Raw genomic sequence first — 15,883 nt, forward strand, 5'->3', positions numbered from 1 at the left:
ATTGGCAAAATAATTGCTGGATCAGGTCAGTGGCCCACCTAGTCCAGCGTCCTTTTCCTCACAGTGGCCAACCAGATGCCTGTGGGAAGTCCGCAAGCAGGACCTGACCTCTCCTTCTTTGGTTTATAGCAACTGGTTTTCAGAAGCATGCCAACTCCAACCGTGGAGGTAGAATATAGAGGTTAGCAGCCACTGATTACAAGGTACAACTATCCCATGCCTGGAAAAGCTGTCCAGTCTCTTCTTAAAAAGAGCCCATCACCTCCTGTAGTCTTCCACTATCAAGGAGTTCCTATTGCTAGATAGTTTCTCCTAATATTTAGGCAAAAGCTGCTTCCTTGCAATTTATAGTCATTAGGTCTCGTCTTGCCTCTCAAGAGCAACATAGAGCAAGTCTGCTCTTTTTCTGCATGGCAACCCTTGAGAGATTTGAAGATAACAGTCATCTCCACCCACTCTCTCCAGGCTTATTTTCTCCATGCTAAATGCACTCCCTCTTTCAAAGCTTTCCAGACCTTACAGAATTCTGTTTGCCTTCCTCTGGACATGCTCCAGTTGCTCAATGTCCTTCTTAAAAATATGAAAGAAGTTGTGTTGTAGTGGCAGCAGGACTAGCGTTCCAGGTGCAAACAGATATTGCTTGAATTGTCGATATTTTGGGTTAACTTCAGGAAGATCCACACCATACATTGAGAGCACATGAGTTCCCCCAACTAGATCCTGGGAACTCTAGTTTCTCCTAATAGAGCTAAAATTCTCAGCACCCATAGTGACCCAAAGTCAACACAGTTTAAATGTATGATGTGGTTCTGCCCTAAGTCATACTCAGTCATTTCAATTAGTGTACTTTGACTGGCATTCAATGATATTTTCCTCAGTCTTCTGTTCTGCTCCAGTTTAATGGTTATTGCACACAAACCACACCAGACCTGGTTTGCACATAATACTAAGCCATGGTTTGCTGTAGTGATAACTTTAACTATAGTTAATAAACCATAATTAGGCTGGGATGTCTAGAAGACAATCACTTAAACCTTGGTTTGTTACACACACCCTTCCCTCATTCAAAGAGATACAAGTCAGGGACAACCAGGGAAGACTCAGGGGTCTGAGGCTTTTGAACAATAACAGATTCTTAATTTTAATTAAAGAGGAGGACAGGCTACACATGTAATGGTAATCTATGGTTAATGTTAACTAAGTTTTATACCCAAACTATAGACCTTTACTGTGGTTAACAAGCTATCGTTATCCATAGTTAAGTTGGGAGGTTTCACACATAACACTAAACCATAGTTTAATGAATCATGGTTTAGCTTTATGTGTGAACCAAGCCATTACCAACCAACCAGATGCAAGAGTACTAGAAGAAAGGACTTGAACACTTTGTAGGCTTTCCCTGAAACTCTGAGCCTAATTTAATACCTAATTCTCACTAATGTTTCTAGGGTGTACTACTTTAAACTAGATTAGGAGCTCTTCTGCACAAAGATGTCTCTTCACACTGCAATGTAGAAGGTGCTTTGGGGTTCTGGTAGCTATTTTGAATTAGAATCAATCATTCAGAAATACATGTTCTGATATGTTTCCAGACGTGTTACATCTTGATATTCTACTCACTGAGTTGTTTGCAATGGCTGTAAAAAGCACCCAGGCTTATTTTATTTTATTCATTACATAAGAAGGGAAGAATAATTTGCACAAGACCATCTGTAGCCAGAAGTTTTTAACTCCAGAGCAAAGTCCCAAATCATCCACTGGACTGAACTTCTCTTTTAAGTTTTGTCTGGCATGATAACCCACGCTAAGAAGTATCTTTTATAGAACTCTTATTTTCTAATCCCAACAGATCTCGCAATTTAAAATACCATATGCCAGATCTTATCAGCATTATACTAATATTGAGTTTCCATAGATTTCCTGTTTGAATCAGTTCGTAAAAACACCAGCGAAAGAAGGGGGGGGGAGGGCAAGGATTAAGTTGAATGTTTACTCTTCTACCAGCTCAGTCCATAACCTATTTATTTAGAACAAACTACTTCAGTATACAATGATTTAATCCCATTTATAGGAGCACTGAGAAGCTCAACACTTCTAGGCCTTGTGAACCCAACGCTTGGGAGGAATAATTGCCACTGAAACCACACAGTAGCAGCAAAATTAGACTGTAACCTGAATCATTTACTCTGCTGTTTTGATCGCAGAAATTAGCTATACTAGGACCCTGCTGCGTAAGGGATTAAAGCATTTAAATGCAAATGCAAATAATCTTAGCTGGGTTGCAGTTTATTCAGAAAAATTCTCAAAACTTTAAAATGCAGATAACATTTTTTAATGTCAAAAAACCCCTGTTCAAATACATACTGGCTCTTCAAAGGCCAAACTGAAGACACTTAGGCTACACGATCACAATGGATTAATTCATTAGAATAATTGTTTAAAATCCTTTTTTTTATCAACTAAAAAGGTGTTCCCGATTAACCAGGTGACACATATATTAAAAATAATTAATTAAAACAAGAGCTTCTGCATACTGCAGGCCCCAGGCACCATTTGGGAAGAGAAATTCCCCTTTCACTCTCAAACAGGAGAGAATGCCTCTTCTAAAATGCCATCTTAAAAAAACAACCCAAGTAATGGTGCTGCTTTTCTTGAAGACTATTGCTGCATCACATGCAAATTTAATTCATTAAAATGGGCTTCATTAGCTCACTACAATTCTTTTAATCAGTTTACAGCTGTAGTACAACAAACAACTTGGGGAAAACCTTGCATTTTAATGTTAACTGTGTATTTGGTTTATATGAACCAACAAGTGTGGTTAGCAGTGGCAAGATCACAGCTTCATTGCAAGTCAGTCAGCCACCAGAATAGTTCTGTGGCTCAAATGTGCAAGAACTCAAGGGGTGGTGGTGTGCTACAAGCATGGTGGTGCCCCAACCACTCTAATGGGTATAAATCAGGGTAGGGAATGCTAGCACTCAGAAAGTAAATAGTTGAGCATGTTCCCCAGCCTGTTCATACAAATAGGATGAGAATTGAATTTTCATACACTGTGGAACACTGCAAATATCTAGAATCTTAAATGAAGTAGAAGCACATTGCAGTTTCACAGATCAGCAACTGCATGAATAGCGTTTTGTTTTTGTTTTTGGAAAAAAAATTGCTGCTCACAATAAGCAGCACTTTATAAAACATTATCAGCAAAATATGAAAACATTTTGTGTGTGTGTGTGGTGCATTATATATAATAAAAATAAACAGATACTGAAAAATATGCTTTCAAAAGCCAGTACTTAAAAAAAACAAACTAGGGAAGTGATTATCTAAGCACCAAAATAAAGAGGAGAGCAGATATAATTTTGGGACCAAAAAACCATTCATTCTGTAATTTAAAAATTGTCAATTGTAATTAGTGATTAAAACATGTCTAGATTTACTTCCATATTTATTTTCATACAATGCCCCCCCCCAATTGGGTGTTTCCTTCCACTTCTTTCCCTGCTTGGAGCTAAGAAGGTGAGGGGCAAAAAGGTAAAGATGAGCAGGAAGCAGGAAGTGCAGAGCCAGAGGAACAAAAACTGGGAAGATGCTTCTTCATGGATGTAATATTAATGGATGGGTCTACTCTATCATTCAAGCATTAAGTAGTAGCAGGGTGGGTTCAGACTGCACTAGATGGGCAGGAGCAGTGAGAGAAGGAACTAGTGTTTATTGGGCAGTCTAGAAGCCTCAGTAATTGTGTGTGTGTGTGTGTGTGTGTGAACACAGGAAGTGCAATTTGAGCCACGCTTTTTGTGTTCACACGCATCGTTGACACCTGCCACTCTTCATATCTCATTTCTACAGCTCCAGATACATGGGGTCACAACAGCATTGCAACCTACCATGATTAAAGCCCTCTCCCATTGCCCTGTAATAAGCACTAATCCGGCACTATTCAGCTTCAAAGCACTTAGTCAATGGGTAGGCAAACTAAGGCCCGGGGGCTAGATCCGGCCCAATTGCCTTTTAAATCCGGCCCGCGGATGGTCCGGGAATCAGCATGTTTTTACATGAGTAGAATGTGTCATCTTAATTAAAATGCATCTCTGAGTTATTTGTGGGGCCTGCCTGGTGTTTTTACGTGAGTAGAATGTGTGCTTTTTTAAAAAAATGCATCTCTGGGTTATTTGTGGGGCATAGGAATTCGTTCTTCCCCCAAAAAAATATAGTCCAGCCCCACAAGGTCTGAGGGACAGTGGACCAGCCCCCTGCTGAAAAAGTTTGGGGACCCCTGACTTAGTAGAAAGAGTCCATACTGAGTCCCTACCTCCCCACCACATTCATGAGAACTAGAAACTTGCCTGTTTTTAAAATGAAAATTTAGATTTTTTTTTTTTCAAGGAAGCAGTGGCTGCAAAATGCAGTGAATAAAGGCACACTGAAGCGCACTCCTTTCTCAAAAAACCACACATCCTAAAAACACAGAAGAAGAAGAAAATAGAAGGTGGGGAGACACAGAGAGCTCCGGCTGAGTCAGAAGAGGTTAACAATCCGCTCCGCCTCTTCCACTTTGCCTTACAATCCTTTTAAGGGAGACTTGAGCTCAGGACATCTGGAGTTCAGGAAAAACAGAGAAGAACTGGGAAGATGAATAAAGGCTCATCACAGTACACAAAAGAACACAGCGAAAAGAAGCCTGGGTTTGGGCATTCTTGTCTGGCAAGGCAGGCAGGCAGGAAGGCTAATGAAGCATTTGCAATATGGGACGTTTGCCAGTGTAACAAAGAAGATGTGCATCAGCTCTGCAGATGTGCCAAAGCCCCCAGAGCAAAATAATGACATAATCACCATAAGTGTCACAGGCCAGACTGTACACAAGGTGACATGGGAGGGAATAAATAAGAGTCTTTAGAGGCATCTAGTACACACATGGGGGAGTGGGGGGTGGAATAACCATTCCTCACTATTGTCGCCGCCACCAGGCAGTTTGGGAGAAGTCAGGAGCATAATGTAGAAGGCAAGCAAAAGAAATCTTCAGCAGGCCAAAGCCGGCACAACTAGCTGTGCAGTTTCTCCCCCTTCCACCTCTTGCTGATTTCTTAATTCCCCTTGCCCTCATTGCATGCAAAGTGAAATGTCAGCAACGCTCTACAGTGTCTGGCAAGGTCCTTTTTGCAAAAAGAGGCGAAGAAGGGCGGGGGTAAAGTATTGATAATAACCACTATGTCCAACACATATCAAAGACCCACTATAGACTGCAGCTGCTCAAATGATCTTCAAATGATTGATTTAAATAAGAATTATACCTCTATCTATCTATCTATCTATCTATCTATCTATCATCTATCAATCTATCATCTCCTCTTCAGAAATTGTCAGGGGAGGGGAATGCAAGCCAGATTGCATATTAAATATGGCAACAATTCAGTACACGTTGTGAAATTGTGACTTCAATATATTTAACATGGGCATGAGCCATCCACAGCAAGACATTTTCAAGGCCACTGATTTCAGTAAAGAAAGATTTAACCACGGTCATAAAATCATAGAATTGCAGAGTTGGAAGGGACTACAAGAGCCATCTAGAACAACCCTCTGCAATACAGGAAACTTTTGTCCAATGTGGGGCTCAAAACCCATGACTCTGAGATTAAGGGTGTCATGTTATGATTCTACGATTTTATGCTCTACGACTGAGCTGTAGCAAAGAATGTCTTTCTTCCTCCTCATTGCTCTATACTGCTCCTCGGTGCTACTGTTTTGTTTCATTGCTGTCCGTTGTTTGGTGGTTTCAGTTTCTGGTTCCAATGTAAATTGCACTTGTTTTAATTGGGACATTTTTGGTAACCTGTTTGGGACTATTCATTGAATGGCTGGTGAGAAGTACAATTAATTAAAGTGCATAATATTGACTGGATGTGCAAAATGTTTTCTCTCCTCACCCCATCACTATTCCCTCTTACTCCAAGAGTACAGGATTGCACAGGGCACATATTCAAACGGATTTTGAAAAAAAGGTAAAGTGAAATAGTAGCTAAGAGTATGACTTGAGAGTTTCAAAGTCCAAATCTCTTGTTATTCGCAGTACAATCCCATGTTTACGGAGAAGTCAAGTCCCTTTGTTTTTCAATGGTACTTCTGCCCCAGTTTAAATGTTTGTGGGATTGTAGCTCTATAAACCACTGGAGAACCTGAGGCAAGCCACAACCGTAGCCCAATCTGTAATGTAGGGATAATATCTGCAGCATTGATTCAATGACTACTGGGATAATATATCTGAAGCACTTCGTATTTACAGAGAGCAGAACACTTCCAATGCTTTACTATAAATATACAACTTATTAGCAGCTCCTCCCAGGGTACTGTTCTGCACTAAGAAAGGAAATCCCAACAGCTTTATGAATACGCTCGCAGTTTTTCTCCCGGTGGACAGCCTATGGTCCCTGTCCCCCAAACTCTTTGCTGTGGCAGTCTCTATCAACACAACTGGGAATCAATAAATAAGAACCTGCTTGTGTTTGTTAAGTACTGCAAGTCGGCATCTTCTAGGAGAGACTCCAAGCGAAGCTCTTTGCTTCAACATGGCCCTTTTCATCTGGGTCTAATGAAAAATTCATCAGATTAACTTTAAATTTTTATGATCCCTTAATTGCATAAGCTGTGTCTGCTTCACCTACAGCAGACCCTCCAAGTGTCCCTATTTTCCAGGGACAGGCCTGGATTTACAAAAGCCATCCCAGTTTCTGATTTGATCCTGGAATGTCCCGCTTTCCCTTAGGGCACCCCTATTTACATCGGATAAATGTTGGAAGGTATGGAGTTATGTGACCCACGAAGCAAAGGAGATGAGTAACTATACAACCTTTGGAAGACATCTGAAAGCAGCCCTGTATAGGGAGGTTTTTTTAATGGTCAATATTTTTATGTTTGTTAGAAGCCACTCAGAGGGGCTGGAGCAACCCAGATGGGTAGGGTATAATAATAATAATAATAATAATAATAATAATAATAATAATAGAATAGGATGTCCCTATTTTCATCAGAGAAATGTTAGAGAGTTTGCTACGGTGTTGTTTTTAAAATAATAATAATACTGGTGATGATGATGATGATAATTATACAAACTTGTTTCAAAAGGTTTTTGCATAAGAAAGTTAATCATAGGATCTGAGTAACCCAGTTGGTTTACTTACAGTGCAATCCTACTCAGAGGAAAACTGCCATTGAGTTAAATGGAGTTTACTTCTGAGGAAGTGAACAGAGGATTACATATGTGGGGAGTGACATTTTTCACAGCTGCTTCACTTATATTATGATTATGTGAGCTTCAACCAAGTGTTTAGAACTCTACAGACATACAAAGTTAATTAAATTAATGGAGAGATTGTACGGTAGATAATTTAGTGCCATATTCCCTCCCTACCACCTCAGTTTCTTTGTATTGAACACCCTTATATTGCTACTTTGATTAAAATAGGCAATGCTCTGTTCTGTGTACTTTCCCTACATCTTCTAACTAAATCTTTGCTTACTATATCATTAGGGAAAACAACAGAACATGTATATCATTTTGTTTTACAGAGCCTAATAATTATGCCACAGAGGATTCTAAATTAATCACAGACGGTAAAACAATATTAATAATCTGCTCGGCAAACGCCAGCTTCTTTGCTCTTTGATAGATATTATTAGGCTATTACAATTTTAATTAGGCACACATTTCTCAGGGAGCCTGAAGTGGCACACCATTTACCATAAAGCTATGTAAACCATATCATTAAGGCAGCGGCAGCCAGTGTAGTTCCCTCTAGATGTTGAACTACAATTCCCATCATCCCTGACTAGTGGCTAGGGCTGATGGGAGTTGTAGTCCAACACCATCTAGTGAGAACCACACTGCATTCCCTGCCTTAATGAAATACCAGAGTTAACATAGCTTTAGCTATTTTGTCACCAAAAACTGACAGGCCATATTTGTTTAGTTATTTACAACAGCAATGGGTTGAGCAAATGATTTTCCATCTTCACCCACCATCTCCATGCAAGTTAGCTTAGTCATGAGGTTTGAACAAGGCACTTAACAATCCCAACTACCCAACTCAATGGAGGACCATAACATCTACATATTCACAAAAGCAAATTTGTCATGAATTCGGAGCTAGGGAAATAGGATGCTGCTTTATATCGGGTCAGGCCATTAGTCCATCTAGCTCAGTATTGCTGACACTGACCGGCAACAATTCTCCAGTGCTTCAGACTGGTGACTTTGCCGGCCCTGCCTGCAGATGCTGTGGACTCAACATTCTGCAAGCAAAAACAGATGTTGTACCACTGAATGATGAGTTCTTCCTCAGGTGAAATACCTAAAGAATTTTGAGGATACCCACATTTTGAAAGGCTAGCAAAAGATGTTCTCTCTCTCTCTCTCTCTCTCTCTCTCTCTCTCTCTCTCTCTCTCTGTGTGTGTGTGTGTGTGTGCGCATGTGTGTGTGTTTACATATCTTTAGTATAGGACAACGGTTTGCCACAGACAGAAACAAACATTTTTTTATTATTTGAAAAACTAGACATTTTCAATACTATTCTGTCAGTATTTTCCTTAAACATTTCCCCTTTGTGTGTTGCTGGCTGTTATGGTGAAGACAAAAATGAATTTAAACTGGAAATATTCTCGTATTTGTCGGTGCAGGGTCTTAAATTTTTTTCCCTTATAGGTAACTGCAACCCTTACTTCAACCTAATGACAGGGGCATTATTCGCGGGCAGGGCGGATCAGGGCCCCCTGAGCCCTAATCATCATCATATCATCGTCATCTTATTTATACCCCAGCCTGGATGGCTTCCAACACGCATAAAAACATAATAAAAATTAAAAACTTCCCTTATACAGGGCTGCCTTCAGATGTCTTCTAAAAGTTGTACAGTTCTTTATCTCTTTCACATCAGATGGGAGAGTGTTCCAGAGGACCTTTTGCACTGAGTCCCATGTCTCCTGTCTATTCTACCCTTTTCTCTCCAACTTATTTTTTTCAAGAAACAACGCCCAACAGACCTGTGAGCAAAGCACAGTGCCGTTGAGGCACCACCCACCATCTTAATTTGCTCAGAGACCTAAATCTGCACCTAAATTAGCATACAGTCATACCATACCTCATGTTAACTCCGCTTCATGTTACGTTCTTTCAGGTTATGTCCCACGGCGACCCAGAACTACCGTAAAGGGTTACTTCTGGGTTTCGCCACTCGTGCATGCGCAGAAGCGCAAAATGACGTCATGGGCAGAAGCAGTGAATCGCAGCCCTGCGGGTTGCGCTCTTTTCATGTTGCGAACGGGCCTCCAGAACGGATCCCATTCGCAACGATAGGTACCACTGTACACAACTTCCATGCATGTGCCCCGAGTTGTTCAAGTACCTAGCATTTCCCCCCGCAGCCAGCTAATGAACCCACGTTTTCTGCATATGGATCCATAGTTGTCTTCCTTTTTAAAACTGTGCATGGCTAAAAAAAATGAAAGCCGTGATGCAGACCTATGCAAGCTTGCTTGGAAGGGAGCCATGCTGAATTCAACAAAAATCCCTCCTGCATTAAATGGCTACACCAGTCTACACCAACCTGATGCCTTCTAGATGTTGTTGGACTACAGCTCCCGCTGTGCCTGATGGGAGTAGTAGTCCAAGCACACCTGGAGGGCTCCGGGTTGGCCTAGGCCGCCATACAAGATTGCAGCCGATGTGCATAATGATAACTTTTTTCATGCGCTTTGACAGGCAGGCAGGCGGGTGGGGAAAGGGAGGCGGGGAGAAACCCTATTAAATTTCCCAAAGAATTAGCAGAATAGCTCTGCTAGAATGTATACGGCATTAAAGAAGAGAGAGAAAGGGTTCTGAAAAGGCTTGTCAGAACTTTTCCGAGCCCATTTCATCCGCCAGCGGCGGAAGCACAATGATCGGGCTCTTGTCAGAGCGCCACAACCGCCACCTGCGGACCTTAGAAGGAGCGGCTGCTCTCTGCTCCCATTGATAACCCTTTGTGGTGTGAAGGGGAGAGGGAAAAGAGCTGAACGGAGGAGAACTGAAGGTCAGACAATAGACGTTGCTGCACACACTGTCTCTGAACTTTCCTCATCTCTGAAGGACAATTAATTATCAAAGCCTTTGGGGCAGGTCGAAGCAAAGGGAAAGCCTACTGCTGGCCCAGCACTTCAGCCGTTTCGCTCTCTGTGTTTGCTAAATGGCCCAGCCTGTTGGAAAGCTAAAGTAGCAGCCACCAGAAATAAGGCAATAGATTGCATCTAGGGGTGGGTGGCTAGGAAAGCGGACGATTCCTAGCTAGATATAGTGTGCACGGGCTTGGCCTTGTATCGTTCTATTATCGCCATGGAATTATCCACACAAACACACAAAGCAGGCGAGGGCAATTGCGCCCCGTCTTCCCCGCCAAAAAGCCACAGGGTAGGTTGGAGTCAGGAAAAAACGTCCTCGCCGTGGTGCGTTAAAAAGGATGGTCCTTTCTCTCTCTCCCCCACCCCTTCTCTCCGCCAAATCACTTCACAGAGGCAGAAAAACAGACAAACACAAAAGAGTTTGAGACTTTTTCTCCGACATTAAATAGAGTAACTGATAAGGTCAGACATATGATACCTAAAGACATGAATCTGTGAACTCTTGAAGTCAAAGGACCTCTCTGTGCAAAGGAACAATCTTTCAAAGGAAACAGATCACAGAACTCCACTGAATCCCCTTTAAACTTTATGAAGCAGGAGGGGAAAAAGCTCTAAGTAAGGAAGCCTGACAGAAGAGCCTTGAACTATTTTCTGAAGGAAAGATGAGACCCTCACTAGGCTGCCACAAAACATCTTTTTTTTCTCTCCTAAAGGCTCTTCTGAACTTTGATATGTGCCAAGACACCACTATTGAAAGCTGTATAATTATGTGCTATAACCACTGTAGAAAATGCTTTGTTCACCTCAACAAAGAACAATAAGCAAAGTAAAGTGACATTACACTGTATCTTTTTCTTTAAGAATGTTGAGAGAGGTCACGGTACATTATAACTAATAGAGCTGTTGAGTAAGGAGGTTTAAAAACTTCATCTTGCTGTGCTTAAATGTAACCGAAAGGGGGAAAATAGTCAGAGGGAGCTATAAAATCTAATGACATTAAATCAAATAGCCCGCACATCATTTCGGGCCTATCTCATTGTAGTAGCAAACACCTTGAATCCAAGGGGTATAAATATCAAAATGAGAGTTTCCTGACTCAAAAACTACATATACCCTCAACTGCCATGCCTGGTTCAGCTGATTAAATACTGTTTGAGGAAGAACTTCCTCAGCTGAACCAGGAACAATAATTGAATGTATAATTATTATTAGGGGTCCACACAAGGTTCATGAACAATTAAAAGTGGCATTTACAATATTGTTACAGCCCACTTTATACTTGCATAACTTTTGCAAATGAATTTAATAAAATGAGATATACTGGCTGAGCTGAGGGAAACTGTCTTCCTGAAGGATGTTTTCATACTTTTTAAAGAAATAAAAATCAACATTGTTTAAGATGCAACGAGATAGCTACAATGTCTCTATATTTTTAATGGAAAATAGAGGAACAGAGTTCTACCATGAATCCCATTCTGCAATCTTTCCATTCATTGATTTTTCGATATAATTAATCAGCCCAGCAGGAATATTTTAATTATTTTCAAACCCCAATGTTTAAGTTTCAAATTCTTCTGTTGCACATCAGAGGAATTAGAGCTTATTATGAAATAATAAAAATAATAATAAATGTGCATGGGGAAATAAGACTGCTATCAAAGGTCTGAAGAATACATGTAGCCAGGCATTTTCAATATATAACAAAGTGCAAATGAAGTCCTATTACTCCTATTGCAAAGTGCAAACTAATGTCCTATCAAACTTCTTTAAACATCAAACTTCTTTAAAACTGATGCCTCACACTTTTTTTGTTGCATACTTTAAAATAATCTTTTTAGCCCAGGTAGCAGGTGTGGGAGACTGCATCCTGTTAGAACTTCCTCTCTCAAAATGTGAAGCCTAGCTTTAAGGCATCCTTTAGGCACAGGCACTCAGCCTAGGTGGTGCCAGCGGTTAAATGCACAGTGCTACATAGTTTTTGCAGTCTGATTCCAGAATGTTTGCAACAGTATTGCTGGTAAACATGCAGTGGATGTTAGAAGTCAGAACCATAACCAATTAATCAACTTCGGCTAAATTTGACCGATAGTTTCATTAGGGTGAAAGTCGCTTACAAATTTCACAGGGATATGTCTGAGGCTTTAACCAAGCAAACTAAAAGCCGGGGGCGGGAGCAAGAAATGCTCTGCAGCCTGTATGTGGATTGTTGTTAACTTACAGACTTAAAGCAAAATAGTACGTACGTTATATAATGGGTAGAACAATCAGCAGTTTGGCATTTTAGTTAATGCTAAGTTACATGTATTGTATTGGGGGGGGGGCGTGTTTGAATATTTTAAATCAGCATCGATAGACATGACTTTAGAAAATGATACACTTGAAAGATTATAGAATTGTGAGAGATCCGAGAAATAATAGCGCACTGTAGTTGGTTAGACAGCGACCAGTCCACAATGTTACATCTATTCCTTTACACCTAAGTTTCCAACCTTTGGGGCCCATGACAGATTTGAAGTTTTGAGAGGGTGCCATGGGTACCACACCTTCTTCCTTCTCTTCCCCCTCCCTTTGGTAATTCCACACAGACACACCCCTTCCTGACGGAGAGAGCAAGCGCGCACACACTGGGCTTTCCTGTCGGCTCTGAAGGTCTGCGTTGGTACAGGGCACAGTAAAGGTCACAGAGCTGGTGCTTGCCAGCGCTGCCAAAACACTGATGAAGTTACAGGCAAAGATTGTCACGGATCTTCACAAAATTTACACATGGTGAAAACCAAAGCACCAAGAAATTACACCTCTGAATGCAGAGGTAACCATTTATTTGGTGGTAGTTTTCAGCATAACCCTTGTAAAAGTTATGAGGATACATGCCTTGTATTCATGTTTTTGAGTCATGGCAGTGCTGGAAAACACCAGTCATGGGTTTTTTTTTCTCCATTTCAGTCAATGGATACAGATGTTTCTGTTATGTGATATTGGGAGGATGAAAAAAACACACAATTTCAAGAGACTCTGTTTTACTGCAGCCAATCTGTGTGTGTGTGTGCGCGCACACGCACGCACGCACATTCTATTTCTTTCTCCTCATCCCCTACAGATCTCACTTTTTTTCTCTCTGGTTCTCCCCTAGTTATTCCATTTTTCTGCCTGAGCATCCAATATTGCTCCCATTACTCTTCTCCTCTCTTGGCCATTCAACTTCCTTTTCAGCTACTAATCTGAACATTGGAAAACACACACAACTAGAAAATGAAGTGGGGAAGAGTGGCCCTCTTTCAACCTCCTTCTTAAGTTCCCTTTTTTGGAGGGGGGTGAACCTCTTCCCCATCACATGACACAGGGAGCAATGAAGAAGGGGGAGGGCTCAGAGATTTTGTGAATACCTAGAAAAGTCCTCAAAGATGGTATTGTGCCCACAAGTACCCCTTTGGTGGTTATAAGCTTACAAAGGTATCCAGGATGCAAAGGTTTATACATGACAACCACAGTTTACTAGTCAGGCTACTGCAACGCTCTAGTATATATTTGAGAGAGCACAAGTTCACATGTGAGTGCATGTTTCTGGCCCACAACATTTAAAAACAAATGTAGCAAATAAGTACACCTAGGAATGTGTCAATTGATTTTGCTAGGCTAAAATCCTAAATTACAACCTCTTAAGGAAATGGAACTAGGTATGACAATGAAGTTATGGATAGAGGCATAGTTTGTACATAACACCAAGCCATCGTTTATTAAATGATGGCTTATTTGCATGTCTGACTCATGCCAAGAGGCTGAACTATAGTTGGGTTACCAAACAACCCACCCACTGAATCCATGATTTGCTGTTGGCTTGCAAATCTTGGTTTATTTTAACTATGGATTTGTGTTACATGCAAACCCAGCACTCTTTCTTAACTATGGCTTGTCTGGCCACCTTTACCCAGACACTCACCTGACTACAAAAGTACAAGGCAAGAGCAGATGAAAAAAGACTTTGGAGAAACAAGCCATGGGTTTATTTGATTGTCTGTAGGAACCCATGATCTGTTAAACAAACCATGGCTTAGTGTTATGGGCAAACCAGGCAATTTAACAGGAGAATTCTAGTGGACGGGAATGTACATGTCCCCATTATGAATCTACTCCTCCCTCTTCCTGACAACCTCTCTGCTTTTCCGGAAATCCCAGATCTCATTACTATGCCCTTCAAAATAAAAGCTCAGCCATAAGATTTCACAACAGTGCATTGGCAGAGTTTTGAGTTTTACATCAACAGGTAGAGCACCTTTTTGGTATACATAAGATGCCAGGTTCAATCCCTGACATTCCCAGTTAAAAATATCACAGGAGGCAAGGCTGGGAAAGACCTCTCCCACAGAGATGGATGAACCAATGATCTAACTTACTAAAAGGCAGGTTCATACATCCATCACTGTGGAATTTAGGACTTTTCAACTTACATTTCTAAGTAATTGCTTATGAAAGGCAACCAGAGACTACCCACCTGTCAGAGATGACAGTGACTGAAACACCATTTATGAAAGTATATAACAATTTATTGTATTCAAATATACTATGAACGTCCATATTATAAACAACAGTGCTCGTAAAACAGGTGCATATATTACTGGCTATACTGTCCAATTTTATTTCATGCATTCTTATTGTATATATTTATTTCTAATTTCAAACACCATGTGTGCAGCAGTGTACCAGGAAGCCCCTCCATTGAAAGCCTTCCACCACTCGCTTCAATGCAACTGTCAGCTTCTAGGGGCTCATGTAGCAGACACTTCCATTGAATAGGGGAGGGTAGACTTTGCAAGGAATACCTGCACACACTGGCAGTCACTGCAACAAGGTGATGCTTGCACAACTAGCATCCTTAGCCGCCTACCTTTTCGCTCCAAGGATCCTCCCAGCATGTCTCACAAGACCTTTCAGCTGTCTCTCCCCATAAAATTAACACTGCAAGCCTTGTTCAGGGGTTTTACATACAGTTAATACATACACAAGTGGGGAAGTGGGGCCACACCAAATCTGCACAGACACCTATAGGGATATAGAACATGATTTGGAGCAACCAGGGTCCCAGATTGCAAAGGTTCCCTTCCTTCAAATGTTTGCACAGCACTGTATGCATCAATGTCCTCACTCACCTTGTTTTCCTTCACTGTAAGCATAGTGCTTGCTACAGTATTTAGCAGGTTGATCCCCAATACCGTTTAATCCACAAAACAATTAAATACAACAAGGCAGAGACATGTGGACCAGATATGTAGGTTCCACACTCTGTATGGTGTATGAGTCAGCCTTTGGCTCATCTTCCATACTGCATGTTATAGCCTTTAATCAGGTATACAGGCAAGAGTGCCTATGCAGGTTGGCGCTGGAGATGTGGTCCACACCATGGAAAAGGGCTGAGTGACGGACATGAGCAAGTCCAATTTACACAGAACATATGCATAAGGGGAAAGCTATGAGTCTCGCTCCTGTATCCCACCATGGGCATAACTACATGCTTCTCAAGGCAAGTGATAACTGAGGGCAACATGACATGGGAGTTCTGTTACTGGATTTCCAAACAACATCCTCCTCTTTCCTCAAAGCAGTTGCAGAAGGCCCTGATATTTGTAAGGCAGGATGGAGAGTTTAACTCTTGTTTTCAATGCCAGTTCCCAAATGCAAATCAACTTCCCAAAGCTACTTTTAGTTGCAAAGCAGAAGCATCCATGTATGAGTATTTAT

The 15,883-nt window shown here is 41.2% G+C and overlaps 2 protein-coding genes across 2 annotated transcripts in view; one reads left to right on the forward strand and one right to left on the reverse strand.

Annotated features, from left to right (window-relative positions):
* PTPN14 (protein tyrosine phosphatase non-receptor type 14) overlaps positions 1–15,883 on the forward strand; it is a 461,328-nt gene that overhangs the window by 322,395 nt on the left and 123,050 nt on the right. The window lies entirely within an intron of this gene.
* PROX1 (prospero homeobox 1) overlaps positions 1–15,883 on the reverse strand; it is a 73,836-nt gene that overhangs the window by 24,581 nt on the left and 33,372 nt on the right. The gene's annotated exons all lie outside the window — the stretch shown is intronic.

The sequence above is a fragment of the Podarcis gaigeae genome (genome assembly GCF_964106915.1).
Source record: "Podarcis gaigeae genome assembly, chromosome: 3".
NCBI lineage: Eukaryota > Metazoa > Chordata > Lepidosauria > Squamata > Lacertidae > Podarcis > Podarcis gaigeae.